The 26,799-nt window shown below is 41.3% G+C and overlaps 1 protein-coding gene and 1 pseudogene across 1 annotated transcript in view; one reads left to right on the top strand and one right to left on the bottom strand.

The window, feature by feature from the left end:
• pak5 (p21 protein (Cdc42/Rac)-activated kinase 5) overlaps positions 1-26,799 on the top strand; it is a 204,651-nt gene that overhangs the window by 11,334 nt on the left and 166,518 nt on the right. The gene's annotated exons all lie outside the window — the stretch shown is intronic.
• LOC144504950 (U2 spliceosomal RNA) lies at positions 12,334-12,509 on the bottom strand (annotated as a pseudogene).

Raw genomic sequence — 26,799 nt, 5'->3', positions numbered from 1 at the left:
AAAGTCCTTGTATCTCTCTTTGCCTTAAAACCCATCTCTTTGACCAAACTTTAGGTCAATTGTCCTAACATCTCCTTATGTAGCTTGGTAACAGCTTTGTTTTGTAACGCTCCTGGAAAGTGTCTTAGGACATTTTACCACATTAAATCTGCTATATTGATACAAAATTGTTGATGCTTGCATAGCATAGATGAATACCACTCTGTAAAACAAATACGCTGTATTTTTCTTGGAGAATTCATTTTGCTCTGCTTGGATCTGAGGTGAGAGAAAGATTAAACAGAGAGGGTGAATTAGCTAGACAGCACTTGAAGGTGGCACAGCACCTAGTGAAACAAGAAGCACATAAGAAATCTAAAATTCGTACGTTTGTCCGTGGGGCTAAAGTATTGGTGCTCTTATCAGTGGTAGGAGATACCTTCAAACAAGATTTGGTGGTCCCTATCAGATTGAGAAGAAATTAAGTCAGGTGAATTATCTGGTAAAGCTGCCAGATAGGAAAAAAAATGTATAGGGTATGTCATGTGAACATGCTAAAACAGTACTATGGCAGGCTAAGGGAACCAGGAGAAACAGGTATTAGTTACTGCCACTCAGAGTGAGGAATCAAATCCAGAGGATGTGGATTTTGATGTGCCTCAGAATAAATTGGGTAATGAAGAAGTCCTTAAGGAATGGAATAAGGTAGTGAGCTATCTGTCTCAGGAAGAGAGAACTGAATTAAAAGACTTGTTACAGTTTTATGAGGGCCTATATCAAAATAGAATGGGGAGGACTAATGATGTAGTACATGAGGTTGTCGTATGGAATGCTGTTCCGATAAAACAACACCCCTATCGGTTTAATCCCTCAAAGCATTGCAGAATGGAAGGAAGAAAGTGGAAGTGATGCTATAGAAGACGTCATAGAGCTGAGTCAAAACGAGTGGAGTTTGTCGATCATCTTGTTCCCCAAACCTGATGGTAGTCAATGATTCTGCATAGATTATCGGGAGTCAACACTGTGATCAAATCTATATAAATACACATGGCATTTCCTCTCATTTTGCTGAGTACTTGGCGTCATCTTAAATTGAGAAATTAATTAATAATTGCAGCCGCACCAGTGGGTCCTTTGTATTTACAAACCAAAAGTTAAATTTAATGTTTTACCTTTGCCAAAGGAGCCTTGTGGATCCTTCTCCTCACGCCAACCTCGCACTGGTCAAGGAATTGGAATCTGAACTAGAGGATTCCAGATTTGTCTTCAGGGGCTTGATCATTACACATGGAGCTTGCATCCATGACCTAAAGAGATGAGAGGCCTGCAGATTTCCTTCAGAGAAGTTGTTTACACTGTCATAGTGGTGAGGACATCTCTCGGATCTGCTGCCTCTTGCCCCTCAAGCCTAGAAAAAGATGTTTTTTCTAGGAAAGATGTTGAAGCCATTGAAAGGGTGCAGAGGAGATTTACAAGGATGTTGCCTGGATTGGGGGGCATGCCTTATGAGGATAGGTTGAGGGAGCTTGGTCTCTTCTCCCTGGAGAGACGAAGGATGAGAGGTGACCTGATAGAGGTTTACAAGATGTTGAGGGGTCTGGATAGGGTGGACTCTCAGAGGCTATTTCCAAGGGCTGAAATGGTTGCTACGAGAGGACACAGGTTTAAGGTGCTGGGGGGTAGGTACAGGGGGGATGTCAGGGGTAAGTTTTTCACTCAGAGGGTGGTGGGTGAGTGGAATCGGCTGACGTCGGTGGTGGTGGAGGCAAACTCGTTGGGGTCTTTTAAGAGACTTCTGGATGAGTACATGGGATTTAATGGGATTGAGGGCTATAGATAGGCCTAGAGGTGGGGATGTGATCGGCGCAACTTGTGGGCCGAAGGGCCTGTTTGTGCTGTGACTTTCTATGTTCTATGTTAAGCCTGCTCTGCCGTTCAATGAAATCATGGCTGATCTGTTTGCATTTCAAGTTCTACATTCCCATCTATCCCCCATAACCTTTGATTCCTTTGCCTAACAAAAATTTATCTACCTCGCCTTAAAAATATTCAGTGACCTCATCTCCACCACCTTCTGAGGCAGAGTTCCAAAGTCACACAAACCTCAGAGGAAAAAATTCTCCTCGCCTCTGTCCTAAATGGGCAACCCCTAATTTTAAAACAGTGCCTTCTAGTTCTGGACTCACCCACAAGTGCAAACATTCTTTTCAAGTCTACTTGTCAAAACCATACAGGATCTTATATACTCCAATCAAGTCACCCCTCACTCTTCTAAACTCCAGTGGAAACAAGCCCAGTCAGTCCAACCTTTCCTCATAAGACAACCCACTCATTCCAGGTACCAATCTAGTAAACCTCTCCTGAATCGCTTCCAATGCATTTACATCCTTCCTTAAATAAGAGGACCAAAACTGCACACAGTATTCGAGGTGTGGTCTCACCTATACTCCGCATAACTGAAGCCTAACATATTTACTTTTATGTTCAATTCCTGTTGTAATAAAGGATAACATTCTATTAGCCACTTGAATTACTTGCTGTTCCCGCATACTAACTTTTTGTGACACTTGCAGTAGAACACTTAGATCCCTCCGCACCTGAGAATTCTGCAACTGTAATCCGTTTAAGAATTTCCTGCCAAAATGAACAGCTTCATAAGGAAATGGGTGTAGAATCGAGGAATTCCCTGGCTGGGAGTTATAATAACAATAATGGTTGAACTTCATACCCATGCTAATATGTTACCCCCTACACCATGATCTCCCATTTTGACTGGTAACCTGTGATGTGGAACCATGTCAAATGCCTTCTGGAAATCAAGTACAGCATATCCATAGGTTCTCCTTTATCCAAGTTGCTTGTCACTTCCTTAGAGCTCCAATAAATTAGTCAAAAAAATTTCCCTTTCAAGAAATCATGTTGACTCTGATACTTATTTATTGATTTATTCATTTTTATTTACAAATATAAATGTAAGTACTTATTTATGCATCTATCTATTTATTATAAGTTTAAGAAGTTTCCAGAACTCACTGGGCACTTTTAGTTGTGGATTTATACCAGACTGGAATTATATTGCATCCAATAACAATTGAACTTGTGTTGAACTCATTGCTGGACATGGCCACACACCTCTTAGTGTGCACCAGTTTCCAGTTTGGAACCTGTTATGGTTCAGGTCAGAAACTACAAAGTATTGTATGGAGCCTGCCTGGATCATAAGTTTTGCATCTTGAATTTGACTAGGATAAACATGACATGTTTCACATGAGACGAATTATAGGTATGATTCAAGTGACCCACTGGGGAGCTTTTGTCAAACAAAGTTTATTTGAGAATATAGTTAACATGTATAGTAAGAAAATTAGCAAGAACTTTTATCAATTACAAACAAGAAACAAAAAATCATAACCCTTAACAAAGATATCTACAAGGTTCCAATCAAACCAATCCCATAGACAAAAGATCCTTTTTCAGACTAATGCTCACGTGATACTGGAAGTTGAGTCCTTTGATTGAAGTCTGTAGCTCTTTGGATTCACTCCGAACAGTTTGAAGACAAGACAGCTTCCTAAAACACCAGAGACAGACTCTGGTCCAGCCCCCAACAACAGCAGGTTTTCTACTCCAGGAAGGCTTTCAACTAAACAGCAGAATTTCCAAAACTAGGGAGAGAGAAGGAGACACTGCTTTCAGTCTGATGTCCACTCCCTTCTAAACTAAAACGCTGCTGCCAGCCAAAAACAGCAAATGAAAACTTGAATTCCCAAGGAAGAAAAAGAACTGAGCTGATCCCATGACCTTCCTCCGAACAATGCAGGGCCATAAAATCAATCCCAGAGTAAACATAACCAACCCCCATTTAAGCTATTGAAGTAGCAATAAAAGGACATCTCCATTCAGCCCGGCAACAATGAGAAAAACACATGCAAAAAGTTTGTTTACAACGGCAGAGTACATGATTTTTTAAAAAAAATTCCTAAAGGTACATTAACTTCACAAACCTGATTCCTGAATTGTAAAGAAAGAAATAATTGCATTTCTATGGTGCCTTTCACAAAGAAATGACTTAAGCTTTGAAGTATAGTTACTGCTATAACATAGGGAAAAGTAACAGTAGGGTCCCACAAACAGAAATTAGATTTCTGACCACCAAGTCTATTCTAAGGTGTTGGTTGAGGAATAAATAATATTTGAATACTCTGAGAGCTCCCAAACTCTCTTATCTGGAGCTTCTGTGGGAACTTCTAATTTCACCAAAGAGGGCACATGAAATTGGTTTAATGCCTCATCTGGAAACTGGCGCTTCTAATAATGCAGCACTTAAACAGTGTTTCACTAACACGTTAGTTTAGAAATGGCTTGAAACCCCTTCTGACTCAGGCAAGGCTGACACCTGTATTCTTTTATCTGTGGTTTTGCATTTGCAACTTCTTTGTTTTAACAAGCAAATCACAATATAATTGAATGCTATTCCTAGTTTTTGAACGCTTTATGAAGAAGTAATAAACATGGAGGAATTTATTATCTTCTCTCCTTAATTGTTTTGCTTTTAACTTTGAGCTGATTCCCCTTGTGTTAGTAAAGTACTGGAACTGAAAGGAATACTGGTGATGGGTTCAGTTGCTGGTCCATGATGAATGAAATTGGGTCCAACGAGTACTTTGAGTGGAAGTGGGGAAATATGAGAATCACAAAGAGCAATGAAGTGAAGCATGTTGAAAAGGAGTTGGAAATTAAGGAAACAGATTGTACCAAATATAATTATACCAAAATAAGACACAGCGAGCAATTTTCACACGGATGGAGGCACCACTTGATTACGCTGTACTTTGGTTTGGCTTCAATCCATCTTTTAGTCCCCAAGCATCAATTAATTGTCTTGGATACAATAGAGAGCCATCCTGTATTGACATTAGTGCACCATCATTCTTTGCGATCAGTGCAGGCTATTAAATTACAATTTAAATGTTAGAGCTTAAATAAATTGTTTGAATTCAAAGCACAGCATTTTAAAACAAAGAATACCTCTTTCTGGTATGACAAGCTGACACGAGGTTTGGTAGATTCAAATAATTCTGTTAATAAGCTTTACGCTTTTCCGTGGGTAGCAGCTGGATGGACCCAGAAGGTAAATCTCCTTAACTACTCTTTGGCCAATAAAAATTAAGGCTGCTAAAAAGACAGCTGTCACTGAAAACAAAATGAAGGAAAGCTCCTCCCTAAATATAACTGAAAATACGTTGCAGGGACACTGTCTCATGCTGTCTTCTCATCTTTCTTGTTTTGTATTACCTGTCTAACTGAACATACTACACTACTTGTGGATATTTTCCTTTGTCACAAATTCAAACATGATTGGGACAGTAAGTTTTTTTTTCTGAGGAGAATTTGTACAATAGAACCATAAGAACCATTTTGGAGGGCCGAAGGGCCTGTTTCCTGTGCTGTACTAAGACATAGGAGCAGAATTCAACCACTCGGCCCATGGCGTCTGCTCCGCCATTCAAACATGGCTGATACTTTTCTCATCCCCATTCTCCTGCCTTTCCCCCATAACCCCTGAACCCCTTATTAATCAAGAACCTATCTATCTCTGTCTTAAAGACACTCAATGACCTGGCCTCCACAGCCTTCTGCGGCAAAGAGTTCCACAGATTCACCACCCTCTGGCTGAAGAAATTCCTCCTCATCTCTGTTTTAAAGGATCATCCCTTTAGCCTGAGGTTGTGCTCTCTGATTCTAGTTTTTCCCACTAGTGGAAACATCCTCTCCACGTCCACTCTATCCAGGCCTCGCAGTATCCTGTAAGTTTCAATAAATGACCCCTCATCCTTTTAAACTCCCAACGAGTACAGACTCAGAGTCCTCAACCGTTCCTCATATGACAAGCTCTTAATTCCAGGGAATTATTAATTATTCTTGTGAATAATAGCATTATTATTAAATATGAAACCTGAGTTTAATACTTAGTCCATCACTCTGAGAATGGGTTAACAGAAAACCGAATTGATAAAATTATCCTTTTACATTTTTGTCCACTACTGAGAAAGTTGCATGTTTTAGATCCAGAATTATCACTGGCAAGGAAGCCTCCTGAGATTAAAATTCTCACTTTTATATCAATCCTTTAAGTGTGACTTTGTAAATGATTAAACTGACAGAAAATGATTACACTGACAATCAACTTCCGGTAATGCAGTGCAGCATTTCTTCTAACTTATGCAACTGAATGTGGCTATCATGTTCTGTAAAGATTATAACGGTTTAATTATTTAAACTGGTTTAATGAATTTAACAAACATGTTTTGATGTTGTCTTAATGAATAGGTTCAATACAGAGCTCGGATCTTTCAGAAGTGAAATTTTCAGTTCCTGAGTAACTTTACAATTACACAATATTAACAAAAAATGTATAGTGTCAGGCATGGAGGACAACAAAGAATTGGTGGTAGCATTTGCTTATGACAAGGATAGCACTCAACACGAAGTTATACAGCAAAATTTGTATGAACTGACAGTCCCAAAAATGGATTCTTATTGAGAGACCCAATAACCTTCATGGTAAAATATTCAAGAGGCACTCCGAAACTATGGAAGCTAACAAATGTACGCATGATTGACTGCCTAACCCCTCTTCCTACTCAAAACACTGGACTCTGCTTGTTGCAAAGCTGTTGTATCTGATCCCAACTCAGTGAATGTTTCAATGACAATTCCCCTTGTAGCTTGCTTCCTTTCTGCCCCCAAATTCTCTTGGAGCTCTTCCCTTTTGTGAGGTCAATGTGAGGCAGCAGTGCATTTGCTGATTTCATAGAAAGAAAGAAATCATGGAAACCCTACAGTGCAGAAGGAGGCCATTCGGCCCATCGAGTCTGCACCGACCACAATCCCACCCAGGCCCTACCCCCACATATTTTACCCACTAATCCCTCTAACCTACACATCTCAGGACTCTAAGGGGCAATTTTTAACCTGGCCAATCAACCTAACTCGCACATCTTTGGACTGTGGGAGGAAACGGGAGCACCCGGAGGAAACCCTCGCAGACACGAGGAGAATGTGCAAACTCCACACAGACAGTGACCCGATCTGGGAATCGAACCCGGGACCCTGGAGCTGTGAAGCAGCAGTGCTAACCACTGTGCTACCGTGCCGCCCATTTTGTGGAATGAGATGCTCTTTACTTGAGAGAGAAACCATTCTAGTTCTGGGGTTGAATGTTTGCATGGCCCTGTCCAGGGGATAGAGTGGATTCTCTGCTGCAATGGATGTTGAGTAAGGAACTGTCCATTCAGCAAAAAAAATGTTTACATAAGAAAACCCACTGCTGCCTCAAACTGACTGGCATACAGTGATCTTGCCAACCTCTGGTTGGTGGGATACTTGAGGTGGCCGGTATTGCCTTAACTTTAGACAATACAAGACTCATAAAGCCAGTGTCTCAGTTTAAAGATGTAACTTTATTTAGACCAGCGGCCGCTTGGAGACCATCGAAAGGATCTGAGATAGAGCAGCTAGACCTCTCCAATGAAATCTGACATATACAATTCAAAACAGATCAATTATAGGTTTTCTTATCAATTACTCTCACCTGTCATTAGCTTAAAATCAGTCATCTTCAATATACACAAATGAACAATAATACCTGTCATATATCTTGGCTAACTGCATCTTACCCTCTGGTATAATGGCATTTTATTAGTCTGTAAAACCCGGAAGCTAACTCCTGTCTTGGTTAACCCCAAATCCTGTGTTGCCTAGTAACATCAGATGCTAGTCCAAAGTTCAAATGAACGTTCTCATGGATTCCCTTAAAGGTCACTGCCAAACCAGATTAGTACATGACTCCACTGGGCATGCATCCATCTTGTCTGGACAGTGAATAAACCCTATTCATGAAATATGATTAAGTGTCCGAAATGTTCTCTCTGTCTGAAACTTTACTGATAAATCTTGCATATTCTCAAGGTTTAAACATGCTCTTGGAATATGGCTTCACACTGATGCCTTTTACCATGATGCTTTGCAGCAAATTGCCTTTAATGAAAGTGAACAATATACCTTAAAAATACATTCAAAATATCAGCATATATGTTTTAAAATCAGAATCACTTGTTTAAATCTCTTACTGCATCTCATGTGTAAACTGCTTTCTTGTTAGCTAATAAGCTTGTTTTAAAAGTCATTTAACTTAATGCTGGTAGTTCTATCAGTACCTTAATGTCTAATAGGTTAGTAAGATTTTTTTAAACCATCAGGATTCCCCCTTACACCTCTCTAATCAGGGAAAGCATATGCGAACAATGAAGGAAGAACCATCTTTCCTGCCATAGCATTTTATCTATACATTCCTTTGCTGGCAGCTCTTCTCCCCTGATCCTACATTCTTTCCCCCAATTCCTGATGGTGGGACTGCTTCCTTGAGGAGCTTTGACTTTGCTGAGTGAAGGTGAAAGGCTGTTCCAGGCCTCATTGTTACCGCAAAGTGATGGACAGGCCTGAAAGTCCTAGTTATTAATCAGCCTTCCTGCACACTGGCTGCTCAGTTTCACCCCTATGCGTAGTGTAACTGTTGTGTTTTCCTTCTTAAATGCTCTTAATACATTCTAAGGTATGCTTTAAGAAGCTTCAATATACTGGCACAAGCTGTCATCACATTTCCCCCTTTTGTTTGATCCTGTGACCTATCTAACGCTGGTAAGTGGAACTGAGAAGTGCAGTTCATTACTGAAGTTGCACTCTGTTGCAAGTGAGAGCAAATAAGGCAGGAACTTGGGCTATAAAACTGTCAAGTGAGTGGAGCTGAATACTGGTGTGTTTGGAAGAGATTGGTAGCATCGTTGTAGCTGTTTAGTGTTGCTGATCACCGTCATCTCAGCTGGCTCTTCAAGATTCTTGGCAACTTTTTACATTACATCCAATGGCCATTTGAAAATGAGAACAACTGTTTCTTAAAAAAAGGGATAGCTTATGTCAGCCCTGAAGATGTCCATATCCTACAAATTTCATTTTACTTGATTGGTTATGCTCAGTAATAGTCGGCAATTGCATGGAGATGACGAATCATCTTTGTAATAGCATAACGAGTCGTGAGCACGACTGTTGGGCTTGCTTTAGGCCTGCAATGGTGACTAGTTTAATGTACGAATCCTATAGCATTGTGCATCAGTGCACGACCTAACAGTGCAATCTGATAATTGCGACTGGAATCGGGTAAAATAACAGCTCGCTGGAAGCAAGATACAAGATTGTACAGTAACCTAATCAAATGGTTCAGTGGCCATATTGGAGTGAAGCTTAAGCCAATGATCAACATTGTCATCTGAATGCAATAAATTGCAGCCTTAGGTTCTCACTGTAGAACTGTGAATTATACTGTGTGGATGAGTCTGAAAGTTAGATGACTTGCTCATTGCAGTTATTCCCAAAATGCCAATGAGTTATCAAATCATACAGCACAAAAGGAGGTCATTTAATCCATGTGTCGGCAGTGCTCTAATGTCCAGAAGGTGGAACTAATGGTATTTTTGCAATATTACTAACAAATAATTTTCTGTACCTTATGATTTGAAGTGTTTGGTACCAACAATAGGCTAATTACGCAGAGAAGGAGGTTATTAGGCCCTTCATACCTGTGCTGGGTCTTTGAAAGACCAATTAAACTAGCCCTACTTGCTTTCTCCTCAGTGTCTTTCAAATATTAATCCAATTCACAATAGAAAGTTACTTATTGCCTGTCAAGCAATGCATTTTAGAAAACAAAAATCTCCCCTTGTTGCCTGTGGTTACTGAACATCAGCTAGTGGGAACAGTATTCCCTATTTACTCTCTCAAAACATTACATAATCTTGAACTCTTCTGTTAAATTTCCCCTTAATTTTTCTAGTCTAATGAGAACAACACCAGTTTCTCAAGTTTCTCCACATAATTGAACTCCACAACTTGAATTGAATTCTCCTAAATCTCCTCCTGCAATCTCTCAAAGGCTTTGACAAACTCCCTGAAATGTGATGCCCAGAATTGATATATTCCAGCCGAGGTCAGTATTGGGGGAGAATAAAACTGTTCTTCAATCAATGCAGTGGAATCTTTCACACTCGAGTGCAGACGATCCTTTGTTTAATGTCTGTTTGGAAAGGTGGCATCTTTTGGCAATGCAGCACTCACTCAATACTGCACAGACGTGTCAGCCTAGATTATGTGCTCAAAGCTCTGGACTAAGGCATGAGTGTTGCCAACTGAGCCAAGGGTGACGCTTTGTGCTATTGCTTTGTGACCTCCTCTCATATTTTACTGTGGTTTTGGCAGCATCTTTATGGTGAGCTTCAGTTAGTAACAGTTTTGAATAATAATTGCTGCTAATTACTCAATGACGTTTTTCCTTCACGATTAGTAAGACTTCAAAAGCAAAACATAATAAAACTTATGGAATGATGATAGATCATCCAGCCAAGGTATCTACACTTATCCAACCATGCTTCAACTTAATAGGCCCTAAGCTCTGGAATTCCCTCCTTACACCTCTCAACCTCTCTACCTTCCTTTTCTCCTTTGAGGTACTCCTTAAAATCTACCTCTTTGACCAAGCTTTTGGCCATCTGGCCTAGTATCTCCTTATGCAACTTGGTATCAAAATTTAGTTTTCTAACATGCCTACAAAATGCCCTTGAACCTTTCATATTACACTAAAAGCACTAAGCGAATATGTTGCTGTATCTCTCAATACCATATGACATAAAATGTACCATGAGGCATGATGTGAATTCAATAAAAAATGGAGAAAGTTCATTCTGGAGAATTGTTCCAATCTTGTTCCTGTTCAGTGGTGGTGAAGATAACAGTCTTATTGCTTGGCATAATGGAGAATGCATTAAGCAGTCATATACTTAGATGATGCAATGCAAAGTTTGCTGTCCAGTGGAATTTCACTTAATTATAGTCCACATTATCCACAGGGGTGGCATGGTGGCACAGTGGTTAGCTCCAGGTACCTGGGTTCGATTCCCGGCTTGGGTCACTGTTTGTGTGAAGTCTGCACATTCTCCCCGTGCCTGCGTGGGTTTCCCCCAGGTGCTCCAGTTTCCTCCCACAGTCCAAAGATGTGTGGATTAGGTGCATTGGCCATGCTAAACTGTCGGTGCAGACTCGATGGGCCGAATGGCCGCCTTCTGCACTGTCGGGTTCTTTGAAAATTTACATGCAGTCAAGGTAAATTGGAACATTTTTACTGCATTTGTACTCCATAAAACAAACTTTAATATGATGCTACAATAAAACGTATTTCAATATCCATTGGCTAACATCTCTTTTGTGATTATCTTGCTGATTAACAGGTCAAGTGTTAATTGCACATTTTTATTAAGGGTTGTGTTAGAGACTTATGTGGAAAAAAATGTGGTGTATGTTGGATTTCTCAAACTGATTGCACAAAAAAAACTATTGCAGAACTGTACTGCCATGCTGTCTATTTTTAATTGATTTTGAAACGTGCCGGATTTCAGTCGGTAATTTGAAATTAGATGCTGTTAGCTATAATTAGAGGTTCCACTACTGGAAACACAAGCGAGAAAAATGAAGACCTTTCAGTTCAACAAATACAAAATTACATGCAATATTTTCTAATATTGAATAGAAAAGTCTCATAAGATCAAACGAGGACAGAGGAGAAAATGAGACCCAAGAATTTAGCTTGAATGAGAACGTATCGGAGATGGGTCTCATGAAATTGGGAGTGGCTGATTTAACATGAGAAACTGTATTTGAAGAAGACAAGACTGAAAGGATTGGGAGAGAATAAGATAAGCTTGAAAACCGGAGTGTGCGTTGCTGATGATAGGTACAGGACAATAGAACGTTTCCTGACTTCAAGATGGCACCGGAGCATGGCGACTTCTTGCAAGCTGTGCCCAGCATACCCTCTAATTCTATCTTTTACTCTCGTGCTTTTAAAACTCTATTCTAACTCTTTGGCCCTTTCCAAGAAATAATGAGTGTCAGATTGCATGTTTGAGCACACCAGACTACAATGGTGCTAATACCTGAGCACTTTCCAAAAGGAATCATGAACAGTACATTGGTGGAGTAAAAGAATGGACACCACTTAGAATAAAATGAATTTTATATCTTTAATCACATATTCATACAGTGCTCTCTTTTTTTTTAATACTTTTCCAATTCAATCAAATCAAATCCAATTCAGAGTCTCAACAAGTTGAGACATTTCAGATCCAGGCTGACAAGACAGGGCAAGCGGCCAAATCACCCTGTCCTGGGCCCGATCTACATGAGCCAAGCTGATTGGAGAAGGGGGAGGTTCCTCCTCCAAGACTTGGGCTCATCTGCATCTTAGCCAAAAGATGCCGCTTTTAAAAATTGCTTCATATGAAACATATGAAGCTTCAATGTAACCTAATGACCTCAACCAAGTGCAGCATCCTCTCCATACTACACTTGATCTTAGCCAAAAGGCCTTAAACTGATAAGAACAGATACTACACTTGATCTTAGCCAAAAGGCCGAGAAGCAATTCGCACACACAAGCTGTTTGTTTCGATAACACTATATTGAATGTGTATGGATATATTTGTTGAATATGTTTTGTACCTGTCTGAGGGTACATAATTATTTCACGTGTCCTGTTGTATTTCTGTATTATATCTTAAATTATTTGGGAAGTATTTTATATGTGCACTGGAAAGAGAACTCTTAAAGCAACTAGCAAAAAAACGTTATAGACAAGATTAGTGGCATGGTGGCACAGTGGTTGGCACGGTCCCGGGTTCGATTCCAGTCTCAGGTGACTGTCTGTGTGGAGTTTACACATTCTCCCCGTGCCTATGTGGGTTTCCTGTGGGTGCTCTGGTTTCCTTCCCCAGTTCAATGATGTGTGGGTTAGGTTGATTGGCCATAATAAATTGTCAAGGGGACGAGCAGGGTAAATATGTGGGGTTACGGGGATAAGGCTTGGGTGGGATTGTTGTCGGTGCAGGGTCGCTGGGCTGAATGGCCTCCTTCTGCACTATAGGGATTATATGATTTTAGCTGTTTCTGAAATGATTTCCATTTAAGTTTATAGGGAGGTTCTCGATAAAGGTTCTGAGCATTAATGGGCTTAACTAAAATCATGTAATACCAACCAAATGTATTTACAAAAATACTTGTTAAAAATGCAAATTACTTTGATTTTTTTTCCAAGTTTTGTATTTCTTGGTATTCTTTTATGGAAACATGGGGCAGAAATTACATGGGGTTATCTGTCCCCTGCTGGAAGAGCCGTTTCTCTTGCGTTTTGCCCTTGGCCCTGGATATGCACATCTATTGCCTACTAAACTCGCTGCACAAAGTTAGGACTGAAGTTTAACCTTTTTAACAATGAAATCATTTCAAAGCAATGTCAAGCATCATCTCTAACTAGGAATAGGGAAACTTGATGCTGTTCAATCTCTTTCCAGCACGTTTAAATTTGATATTTTTAAGATTTCTAAAATGGAACTTTTTTCCGACTTTTCTTTTCTGTATCTTTTCTCCCTCTCTTAATTCATCTTTCATTCCCACTCTATTTCTCTTTCTGTATCCGTTGTAACAATATTTCAGTTCTCCTTCTCTCTTATTCCTCCTTTTCTTTGACTTAATTTGATTTATTATTGTCACATGTATTGGGATACAGTGAAAAGTATTGTTTCTTGCGCACTATGCAGACAAAGCACACCTTTCATAGAGAAGAAAAGGGGAGAGTGCAGAATGTAGTGTCACAGTCAGAGCTAGGGTGTAGAGAAAGATTAACTTAGTACAAGGTAGGTCTATTCAAAAGTCTGATGGCAGCAGGGAAGAAGCTGTTCTTGAGTCAGTTGGTACGTGACCTCAGACTTTGTATCTTTTTCCTGACGGAAGAAGGTGGAAGAGAGAATGTCCGGGGTGCATGGGGTCATTGATTATGTTGGCTGCTTTTCCGAGGCAGCCTGTGGACAGAATCAGTGGATGGGAGGTTGGTTTGTGTGATGGACTGGGCTTCATTCACGACCCTTTGTATCAGCAGGATCAATAACCCAAGCTCCTAGATGTCTCATTTCACTCACAGCACTGTTGCTACCACCATTTCCAGTAATATATAACCCAATAAATTTCAAGCTAGAGGGTGTAAGAAAAAGTGGAACTGATGGTGGGTCCATGCTGTGAAATGTCCCTCTCTTGCAGGACCTGCTGACACCATAAAATGCTTACGAACAAAAAGGCACAGTTTTTAAGAAAATCTACATTATTTTGATCTGTAAAATATGGATGCCCAAAGAACCTCTGTAGAAATTTTAAACCTTAGTCTACAAATTGGGATGGAGGCAGCCTGACTATATGTTAGGAATTGTTATAGCCAGTTTTGAATAGAAATACAATTTATACTGTTCCATTGATAATAATTGCTTCTCTTTCAACTCCAGCTGTGGGATGATACCGACAAGATCAAATCAGCTGCCTGCACCAAGCTCTATTTTCTAAAAGACTTTGTATAATGGTGACAGCTAGCTGTGCATTTCTATGTTGTGTATCTCTGACATTTATTTCCTGAAGAAAGGTCTTGTTTTCTGCATGTTAGCCCATCTGATGTTTTAGCTAGTTGTGTTGGCCTGGTCTCGTTGAACCTACAGGAACAACTTGCACTTATCTGATGTCTTTCATAGAACCATAGAATCCCTGCAGTACAGAATGAGGCCATTCAGCCCATCGAGTCTGAACAGTCCCGCCCGGGTCGTATTTCCGTAATCCTCATTTACCCTGTTAATCCCCCTGACACTAGGATCAATTTAGCATGATCAATCAACCTAACCCGCACATCTTTGGACTGTGGGAGAAAACCGGAGCACCCAGAGGAAACCCACACAGACATGGGGAGAAAGTGCAAACTCCACACAGACAGTGACCCGAGACTGGAATTGAACCTGGGTCCCTGACGCTGTGAGGAAGCATTGCTAACCACTGTGCCATCGTGCCACCCATGTAGTGAATGCCCAAAAGTGCGATATGTATGGCTGAATAAATGGGCTGCTTTAACATATGTAGCTCATTCCCAAACCTGACTGAGAGGGGAAGAGAAAGTGTTCGTAAAAATGCACTGTAACAACAACTCGCACACCTTTAACATAGTCAAACATCCCAACATACTTCACAGGAGTGGCATCAAACAAAATTTGACACCAGGTCACTTCGTAAGCATTTGGACTGATGCCCAAAAGCTTGGTCTAAGAGGCAGGTTTTAAGGAGCGTCTGAAGAAATGTAGAAAGGTGAAGAGGTTTAGGAAGAAAATTCCAGAGCTTGGGGGTCAAGCAGCTGAAGGTGTGGCCAGCAATGGTGAAGCCATTGGAATAAAATGGGCAAGAAATCAAATGTGGAGCAGTGCACAGATCTCAGAGGGTTGTAGAGCTGGGGGAGCAAGTAATATATGGATGGGTAAGGCCAAGGAAGGATTGAAAACAAGGATGAGAATTTTAATATTCAAGTGTTGCTGGACTGGCAACCAGTGTAGTCAGCGAGCACAGGGGTGCTGGGTGAACAGGACTTCATAGAAATCATAGAAACCCTACAGTACAGAAAGAGGCCATTCGGCCCATCGAGTCTGCACCAACCACAATCCCACCCAGGCCCTACCCCCATATCCCTACATATTTTACCCACTAACCCCTCTAACCTACGCATCTCAGGACACTCAGGGGCAATTTTAGCATGGCCAATCAACCTAACCCGCACATCTTTGGATCTGGACTTGATCTTTGGACTTGATGCAGGTTAGGATGTGGTTGGATGATCTTGGTTGATGTAGGGTGGAAGATGGGAAGCTGGCCAGAAGAATGCTGGAGTAGTCAAGTCTAGGAGTAATGACTGCTTGGAATGAGTATTTCAACAACAGGTGAGCTGGGGTGGAATTTGGTAATGCAACGGATGTGAAAATAGGCAGTTTTGGTGATGCTGTTTTATTCATTCGTGGGACATAGGCATTGCTGGCTGGGCCAGCATTTATTGACAAGCCCTAGTTGCCCTTGAGAAGATGGTGGTGAGCTGCCTTCTTGAATCGCTGCAGTCAACATGCTGTAGGTTGACCCCCACAATGTCGTTAGGGAGGAATTGACCCAGCAACTGTGAAGGAATGACGATATATTTCCAAATCAGGAACATTAGTGGCTTGGATGGGAACTTGCTGCTCTTGTCCTTCTAGATGGAAATGGTTGTGGGTTTGGAAGGTGCTGTCTAAGGATCTTTGGTGAATTGCTGCAGTGCATCTTGTAGATAGTACACACTGCTGCTACTGAGCGATGCTGGTGGAGGGAGTGTAAGTTTGTAGATGTGGTGCCAATCAAGCGGGGCTGCTTTGCCCTGGATGGTGTCAAGCTTCTTCAGTGTTGTTGGAGCTGTAGCCATCCAGGCAAGTGGGGAGTATTCCACCACACTCCTGACTTGTGCCTTGTAGATGGTGGATAGGCTTTGGGGAGTCAGGAGGTGAGTTACTCGCCGCAGCATTCCTAACCTCTGACCTACTCTTGTAGCCACTGGTGGTTATGTGGTGAGTCCAGTTGAGTTTCAGGTAAATGGAACCCCAAGGATGTTGACAGTGGGGGATTCAATGTTCAGAGGCGGTGGTTAGAGTGTCTCTTATTGGTGATGGTCATTGCGTGGCATTTGTGTGGCGTGAATGTTACTTGCCACTTGTCAGCCCGGCACAGATATGGGGACGGAATTCCTTCACTGAGTCAAGTGTGACACCAAGGTTGAAAACAGTCTGGTTCAGCCTCCGACAATTGCTATGGAGAAGGACGGAGTTTGTGGCTGGGGAATGGAGATTGTGTTGGGGATGGAAGGTGATGACTTCAGACTTCCCAGTATTTAATTGGAGGAAATCTCTGCTCTTCCAGCACTGGCTTGCCAGTAAGCAGTCTGACAATTTAAAAGCAGTGTAGGATTGAGAGAGGTGGTGGTAAGGTAGAGCTGGGTGTTGTCAATGTACAAGCGGAGCCTGACGCCCTTTCAGAAGATGTGGCCGAGGGAAAACATTAGGATGAGAAACAGGAAACGACCAGGATTCATCCTGGGAGACTCCAGATGTAACGTGGTGGGAAGAGAAACCATTATAGTTGATTATCTGGCTATGACTGTGTAGATAAGCATGGAAACAAGCCTGTATAGTTCCACCCAGCTGGCTGAGGGTGGGGGCGGGGCGGGGGGGCGATTGGTCAATCTTGTTCAAGGGTGCGTATGGGTTGAGGAAGGTTAGTTTACCACAATTACAGTCAGATAGGATGTCGTTTGTGGCTTTGATGGACTTTTCAGCCCAGGCAGGAGGGAACCTTGATTGAGTGACTCAAGGTGTACAGCGTGCTGAGAAACTCTGTGGAAGGCCTAGTTCTGTAGTTGGAATATTGAACCACCTTCTCCCCAGAGGCCTATGTAAACCATTTTGAACTCTGATATAATTGCTTTGTTGTACTGTAGTTTAAAAGGCAATTGTGTTGTGATTTGTGTGTGCTGTGGTATTAGTTTTTCAGAGATCAATAATGTATTTATTTTTGTTTTAACAGTGAGGTTGATTGACCGATGATAAATTGTCCTTTATACAGGCACTTTGCTTTTGCAGTGCACACATTAATGCAGAGGGCGAGATGTGCTTTCAGTTGAACTTTGGAGGACTGCAGTCTTTCAATGAAAATGTGGCACTCTTCAAACGGTTGATCAAAATCTCTTTCTTGCATATTTAGAATCTGAGTAAAGTTGTTATGTCAAATGTTGCCTTTCTCAGCAACCTACCCAAGAAACTTATAAAATTCTAACTGGATTGGACAGGGTAGATTCAGAAAGAACGTTCCCGATGGTGGAGGAATCCAGAACTCGGGGGGTCATAGTTTAAGGATATGGGGTAAACCTTTTAGAACTGAGGTGAGGAGAAATTTCTTCACCCAGAGGGTGGTGAATCTGTGGAATTCACTACCACAGAATGTAGTGGAGGCCAAAACATTGTGTGATTTCAAGAAGAAATTAGATATAGCTCTTGGGGCTAAAAGGATCAAGGGATATGGGGGGAAAGGAGGGATCAGGATGTTGAATTTGATGATCAGCCATGATTAAAATGAGTGGCAGAGCAGGCTCGAAGGGCCGAATGGCCTACTCCTGCTTCTAGTTTCTATGTTTTTGAACGGTAGGCTAGAAGTTGCTTTGGTTACTGCTGTGTGCAGTTATGAGCTATATTGAATTTTTAAAAAATGCTGTGTAAATAAAAATGCAAATTAATTATTTTATGGTATCAAGAAATGAGCCAGATCCTGCAGGAGAGGAACATCTCACAATGTGTGCTATTAGTTACACATTTTTCTGCACTCTTCAGCTTGAAATATTTTGTGTTGGACCTTGCTGGAAGCGTGAGATGGTTGTAGAATCATAGAGGTTTACAGCATGGAAACGGGTCTCGTTTTTTTAACCATTAAACTAGTCCCAATTGCTCGCGTTTGACTCATTTCCCTCTATAACCCATCTTACCCATGTAACTGGTACCCATATAAGATGGCAATGGCGTGTTGAGGGCAATGGAATATCTGAGACCTTTGTGATCAGTGTGACTGACAATATATTACTTTTACCAAATTAGACTTAAGGATTGAGAAAGAAACAAAGTGCAGAAGAGAGTCTGTTAATTAGAGTCATATCAAGTAGAGAAAGAGAAATAAAAAGGAAAGGAAGAATTCGATCAAGAGAGAGGGAGGGAGAAACAGAGTCTGAAAGTGTAAAAGAGGCCAATTGAGTCTGCATTGACTCGCTGACAGAGCAACTCACCCAGGCCCTCCCTCCCGCACCTCCATAACCCCACACATTTCTGAACCATCTAACCTAGACAGACATCTTGGGACACTAAGGGGCAATTTAGCATGGCCAATCCATCTGACCAACACATCATTGGACTGTAGGAGGAAACTGGAGTGCCCGGAAGAAACCCATGCAGACACGGGAGGACATGCAAACTGCACACAGTCACCCAAGGCTGGAATTAAACCCGAGTCCCTAGAGTTGTGAGGCAGCAGTGCTAACCACTGGGCCACCATTCCACCCATAAATTTTTTAAAAACTTAAAATTTATAACTTGATATTTTTAAAATCTCTGACAACATGCTGGGTTTATGATTGATTAGTTTATATTTTCCCCTTTCTCGATTAGAGAGATTGTATTAACAATGAACACATTGTTTTAAAAAATGTACTTACCTTGTTAAGTCCCAGTCCTAACTTTCCGTGGTGGTTTTAATGAGCAATTGACATGCATATCCAAAATGTTCTTGAAAATAACAGGGCAGCTAAGGGTGAGACAGCATTGTAAATTGACCAAAAGCTCTTAAGATTTGTAACTAAATAAATATCTATTGAATCTCCTGGCTGAGTTGCATATTAAGAATAACTTGCATGTTTAATACGCCAATATTTTTCCAGTAAAATCTGCATTTTTGTTTTTCACAATGACAGTATATTCCTATTCTGAACACAGGCTGCGAAGGTAGATTTGAAACTGGTTTGATTATCATACTGGTTAGACTACTTAACAACAGTAACAGTATAAGAGTAAAGAAGCAAATTGCACACAACTGCCGTTCATGCTAATGAACTAAAATGCACAGCCAACTCCAAACTTTCAAGTATAAAACCTTTTCCGTCCCACTCAATCTGTATTATAGGCACAGTGTTGGTGATAATCCCCATTGGTTTTCCATTGTGTTTAGCATGTGTTTATTTTACAATCCTGTGGTATTGGCTTATTGGTCCATGTTGATTCATTTATACATGCAGGTGGTTTGCAGATTTGTGCGGGCTTTTTTTTAGCTTATTGTTTTGCAAATCACCTTTGATGTTTTATGATCCTGGTGGACGGAAATAATTATATCTTCATTTACGATTCGTTATATGAATAATTAAGACTGCGGAGACCCCAGGAGTCCCTTTCACTTCCATTGGTGGCAAATTTAACAAGTCACATTAAAAATGGCCTGCCACTTTTTCCATTACTTCAGCTGCAGGAGCAGTATTCACTTTGGAATTTTACACCTTCACCATTGAAGTGTTGATGACTTCATATTGACGCAATGCTTATTGCTAATTTGGAGAGGGACTATTATTTCTCAGGCAAAAATGCATGATGGCTAAGCCATGTCTGATGTTATAATTGGTATTTTTAGCATGATTTTCAGAATGAATCTCTGACAGTGCCCAGTATAATTTTTTATTCGCATTTCTATGAAGCACTTGCTATAAAGGTACTATATTAATGCAAAATTGTTTTTGTGTTTATAATCTGTTAAATTTCAAATGACTTCAAAAGGACCAGTATATAATATCTTCCTAATAGTGAGGTACTGCTTGCAAAGGACAAAATCATTTTTTAAAAACTGACATATTTTGATTTTATTTTATTATTGTCACATGTATTAGTGTACAGTGAAAAGTATTGTTTCTGGAATGCTATACACTCAAAGCATACCGTTCATAGAGAAGGAAACGAGAGAGTGCAAAATGTAGTGTTAGTCACAGCTAGGGTGTAGAGAAAGATCAACTTAGTGCGAGGTAGGTCCATTCAAAAGTCTGACAGCAGCAGGGAAGAAGCTGATTATTGAAATCTGCAACTTCTTGCCTGATGATGCTGGCTCAGTTGAAATTTTCATAGTTGAGTTAGATTTGTTTGTTAGGTCAGGGCAGCAAGAATCGCTAATCAAAAGGTACGTCAGTGAAGTTGAGATACAGATCAGTCACGATCTAACTGAATGATGTTGGCCTATATCGCAAGGGGGATAGAATATAAAAGCAGAGATGTCTTGCTGCATCTGTACAGGGCATTGGTGAGGCCGCAGCTGGAATACTGTGTGCAGTATTGGTCCCCTTATTTGCGGAAGGATATATTGGCCTTGGAGGGAGTGCAGAGAAGGTTCACCAGGTTGATGCCAGAGATGAGGGGTGTTGATTATGAGGAGAGACTGAGCAAATTGGGTTTGTACGCGTTGGAATTTAGAAGGCTGAGGGGAGGGGGGGATCTTATAGAGACCTATAAGATAATGAAGGGGCTGGATAGGGTAGAGGTGGAGAGATTCTTTCCACTTAGAAAGGAAGCTAGAACTAGAAGGCACAGCCTCAAAATAAAGGGGGGTCAGTTTAGGACAGAGTTGAGGAGGAACTTCTTCTCTCAGAGGGTGGTGAATCTCTGGAATTCTCTGCCCACTGAAGTGGTGGAGGCTACCTCGTTGAATATGTTTAAATCACGGATAGATGGATTCCTGATCGGTAAGGGAATTAGGGGTTATAGGGATCAGGCGGGTAAGTGGAACTGATCCACTTCAGATCAGCCATGATCTTATTGAATGGCGGGGCAGGCTCGAGGGGCTAGATGGCCTACTCCTGCTCCTATTTCTTATGTTCTTATGAAACAGGCTTGAGGGGCTGAATGGTCTATTCCTCTTCCTATATTCTTACCTATGGATATTTTTTAAAGATACTGAATAGGTTACCATTGCAGGAGCGCTGTCAGGAGCAAAGTGACTGGATAGTGTTGTCCAGCAATTAAATGAAGGTTTTATCTTTTTCCAATTAATTCCAGTAAATGTTTTGTTTGTAATGTATGAACTATTTTGAATTGTCATGTTAATTAAAATAAGATGTGCGCTAATTAAAAGGAATGTGGAAAAACTCTCAGTTCATTTAACAAGGAAGTGTTGAACTGCTGTGTGAAATGAGCATACAGATGGCCTCAATCAGATGGGAGGCTGATCTTCTCAGTACTTCAACCCATATATGGTACAACTTGTAAGGTCATGGCCCAGTGTGCTTCAAAGACATCTTCAGAGGGAATAATCAATTCATTTTGAGATGTAACTGATTCAATATACTGTTCTATTATTTAGTTTTTTCCCAGAATTAATTTAACGAACCTGTGTTTGATATTTTGGTCTAATTATTTTGGCGTATATTAATTAGCAGCATTGATCTTTTTAACTGTAAATGGATGGAAAGGTTTAGCGAACTGAATTTGTGTCCAACATGTTTTCCACGTAGAGACACGGGATCCTGAATTGAGTGTGTGGATGTCTTTTATCACCATTAGAGCTGTATATCATTTTTGATAAGTTTTGTTTTTAAGATCACTTAGGATTTAGTGGTGAACTGGGAAAGGCAGTTGGAGGGAAATTGTCACTGGGGAGTGAGTTAAGTGGTCGCAGCATTGAGAAAGAAAGCAATCTTTTTTGGATTGTGAGTTAGCTTGGGAAAGGATGCATGGCCTGAAGAAAGAATTATACTTGGGGAAGGGAAAGGTATATGGGAAATTGTGCACTATTTTACTGGCAGAGAATGTTAGGTGGGGGAAGGGCATGGAAGTTTCGAATGCTTGAGCTGCAGATCATTCCAGTAGATCTAAAATTGAGTCTGAGGGCGAAATACTCTACATTTATTCCCTGCCATAATGCTGTGCAGGAGGGAAATATTCAAAGCCTGCTGCATAATCTTAGTAACATTTATGTATAAGATATATACGGAGATACTAATATAAAAGTCCAAAATGCTCATTTTTTTGATATCATGTCTCATATCCCAACCTTAATGAAGAAGTCTGTTATTTTTCCACAGAGATCCCAGAATAGAAAATTATTTTTATTTCAGAGTGCATAGTACACACGACCTGGTTGTTTGGATGTACAGTATATCAGGTTTTGTTTGAGATAATGTATACATAACTCTAAACTATGTTGCTTCAATCTGTAAATTTCAGGTAAAAGTTAAAAAGAAAGACCTGCATTTATATAGCGTCTTTCAAGACCACTGGTGGTCTCAAAGTGCTGTGCAGCCACTGAAGTTCTTTTTGAAGTGTAGCTACTGTCGTAATATAGGAGAGGCATAGCCAAGTTATGCTCAGCAAATTCCCACAAACAGCAGCGTACTACCAACTGATCCAAGATTGAAACACAACTGTAGTCTCCTCAGTTCACAGTCTTGTCATTTTCTCCCTTGGCTTAAGCTTTGATTTTAATTCTAGCAAAGTTGAGGGCAGCAATCCAACCACAAGGAATTGAATACGAGACCTAAGCCACTTTAACTCCTGGAGATTCTCCTGGTAAATGGACCATGAAAAGATAATGGGCAGGATTTTCCGGCCGCGCGCACCCCAAGACCGGAAAATCCCGCCCGAGGTCAACAGACCTTTGCATGGTGTGCCCACCCCCACCTGCTACAATTCCCGTGGCGGGCGGGACGGGAAAATTCTGTCCAATGACTCTCTGCTCCTTGCTGTTTGCCCCTTTTGTACAACATCAGAGATTCTGTCACCAACAAACCTGCCAGATTTTATTGATGGATTTCAGTCTGGGCAGGCTCCCAAATTGCTCTCCATTCTATTCATTCCATGTAGTTGCACAAAGTACAGCAATATATGGACTCACTTTAAGGTACTTGTTTTTCTCTTTGCACTTTTTTACTTTGATTTCCGGTTGAGAGGACAATCAGGGGACCTACATCAGGCCTCTGTGAATGGCAATAAATATTCATTCACTAAGAAGTGATTCAAACTGACTCAGTAACCCTTTCCCATGTAAAATTTTGGTCACTTCTCAAAAACTCTTTGAATTCCTAATCTTAAGGTATATCATTGTACTTTTGGAAAACTCTTTGCAGTGATATATTTGCAGATTAGGAATACACTTTTGGAAATCAGTAGCATCACACTGCATCATGTTTAGTTATTAACACACACACTACATTCCCACTGCTTACAACTAAAAATTGTGCAGAACAAAAAAAGAAGGGGAATAAGCACATAACACCATCACCTTGTTGAGACCAAGGAGTGAATTTTACCATCCCACCTGCCACAGGAATTGGAGCGGGCGAGGGGCGGACCATGGAAATGTCCATTGACCTCGGGTGGGATTTTCCGGTTTCGGGGCAAGCACAGCCGGAAAATCTCCAAAGGTCTAATTATCAGATTATTTTGACCATCAAATGTAACCGAAATGTGCATATTAAGCTACGTCAAGATATCAAGGAAACTATTTGGAGTGCTCTTGTGGAATAATGGAGTATTTAGGGAAAAAATAAATTTTCTTTTATGCAATGCCTGTCATGTCGTCAGGACTTACCAGAGTGCTTCATGGTCAATTACCTACTTTAAAGTGTGGTTACTGAGTAGACAAAGACAGGCACCAAACTCTGCATAGTAGAGCTGGTAAACAGCCTTGAGCAAGTCACCAGTTATTTTGTTTTGATGGCGTTGGTTGAGGAATAGGTGTTGACCAGGAGATGCAAGTGCAGTTGATCCTGAACAAATTGATTCAGGGGTGAGCTGGATACATATCTGGAACTAACACTGAAGGCTATGGTGACGGGTATGAACTGAAGTAAACAAATGCTATGCAACTGTTTCTGCGAACAGGCTAGAGTTGAATGCTGGAGGTTATGACTGAACGGTGCTGCTTATCTTTGCGGAGCAGAGATTAATACACAGGTGGAATTGAATTACAACCATATAAGTTTACATCATGTTTATGCGGCTGTCCGCTAAGACAATGCAAAAATAATCCCTAAGCCCTCTTCTCTCCACGGTCCTTGTATCTTGGCCTTGGAAAGGGTCCAGAGGAAGTTCACAAGAATGATCCCTGGAATGAAGAGCTTGTCGCGTGAGGAACAGTTGAGGACTCTGGGTCTGTACTCATTGGAGTTTAGAAGGATGGGGGGGGATCTTATTGAAACTTACAGGATTAGGTGGAAGTGGAGAGGATGTTTCCACTAGTAGGAAAAACTAGAACAGCGATGAGGAGGAATTTCTTCAGCCAGAGAGTGGCGAATCTGTGGAGCTCTTTGTCGCAGAAGATGTGGAGGCCAGGTCATCGAGTGTCTTTAAGACAGAGATAGATAGGTTCTTGATTAATAAGGGGACCAGGCAGTGCCGGATTTAGACTTGGTGAGGCCCGAAGCTATATAAAGCTTGGAGGCCCCTTGTTAGAAAGTTACACCAAAAGGTCTCACAAAGCTGTGTACCAAAACAGGACCTTGGGTCGCCACAAAAAAATTGAAAACATAATTATGCCTTTTAATTATTTAATAGCAAGGTATTTAAAGTGAAAAATACAAATTATTTTCAAATGATTATTTACTGATAACCGAGGAGTTCATCCTCGGTTAAGACACCCCATTGACCTACATCATTGAATTTCGTGAATTTTGTTGTTTCAACTGTGGATGTCGGCTCTGCAATGCTCACATTTGCATCACTTCCAGTGTTTTCCTCAGCTGAGATTCCAGACTCTGTTGTCTCAGTAGCAGAGGCACTATGTTGTGATTGCTTTGGACTTTGCTGATCACCTTGGGTTTGTGGATCCTTATCTGTTTCTGGAGTAAAGTAACTGTCAACCTTTGGTAATTTTTTGAGTTGCTCTTCAAGCTGGTGCTTTCTTTTTCTTTTCTGGTATCCGCTCTTAAATGTTCTCTTCATTGTAAACCTTCTGAAATTTTGTGAGGCCCCTGCGGATTGTGAGGCCCTAAGCTGTAGCTTGTTTAGCTTATGCCTAAATCCGGCACTGGGATCAGGGGTTACAGGAGAATGGGGATGAGAAAAATATCAGCCATGATTGAATGGCGGCGCAGACGCGATGGGCCGAGTGGCCTAATTCTGCTCCTATGTCTTATGGTCTTCGTCTGTTTTGCACAAATCCTTGAAAAATGGTTTCAGTCTCAGTTGCATCTTGTGAAAAAGGAATCTATGCTCTAACCACTCTCTTCACTGTAGTAGTGGCTGTTTTAAGTTGCCAATCACTTGTCATTGACCTGCCAACCACAGACAATAGGCTTTCCAGCTGCACATTCACAAGCTTCCATAATTTTCAATTCATCAATTCAATCTTTCGGCTTTCTCTGTTGGGGAAAAGTTTCAATGTTTTCTAACAAAGCTCTATCCTCAGTATCAATCAGATGAATCTACTCTGAATACTCTTTATGGCATTATGACCCTTTTTGGAATGCCCAAAATTGCACACCATGCTCTAAATGTGACTTTGTACAAATTTCAGAAATTCTCATCCAAATTCATTTTAATTCTAAAACTCGGAGGCTGTTTCCCTTTTCATGGTACTCTGACGTCCAAGGAAGAATGTATTTGAAGACTTTGGTCTCTGCGCAGCCTTTTTTTTCCTATTGTGAATTCCGTGGGCCCGATTCTCCCATCGCAACGCGTTAATTTTTTGGCATGTCGAGTTGGGAGATGCACAAGTCGGCCATTTCGCAGGATTCACGCATGCGTTCCCGACACTTGTGCGTCTCCAACCGCGGATAGCAGGCGCGGTCAAGACCACGCTGGAAACCGACAGGAAGACCAGATAAGTGATTTTAATCTATTTATAACGTAATTTAAATGTCATTATTGGGTCCGGGACTGAATTATCCGGACCCGATAGCATCTCCCACTCACCAGGAGTATTTCACTCCGGCGGGGTTTAGAGTAGCTCCCCGCTTTCAGGGAACTAGCGGGAGACCCCACTGGAGTGAAGGGGGGGGCAATCGGAGCCCTTCCAGGGGGTGGGGTGGTGGTGCCCCCTGGGCATTGGCACCCTGGCAGTGACAGCCTGTGTCCCCTGATACTGCCCAAGGGACAAAGTACCCATGCAGGTGGCACCTTGGCACTGACCATCGGGCATCAGGCAATGCCAAGGGGGTGGGGCCTAGGGAGCAGGGCCTATTGTGGGCAGGACTTGGGGGGTGATCGATGGGGGAGGGGGGGGGTCCCGCTGCCACTCTGCATGGGGATCGGTCAGGGCTGGAGGGAGGCCAGC

This window comes from Mustelus asterias, chromosome 15 (assembly GCF_964213995.1).
Source record: "Mustelus asterias chromosome 15, sMusAst1.hap1.1, whole genome shotgun sequence".
NCBI classification, from domain to species: domain Eukaryota; kingdom Metazoa; phylum Chordata; class Chondrichthyes; order Carcharhiniformes; family Triakidae; genus Mustelus; species Mustelus asterias.
This window is presented reverse-complemented; position numbering and strand designations above follow the sequence as displayed.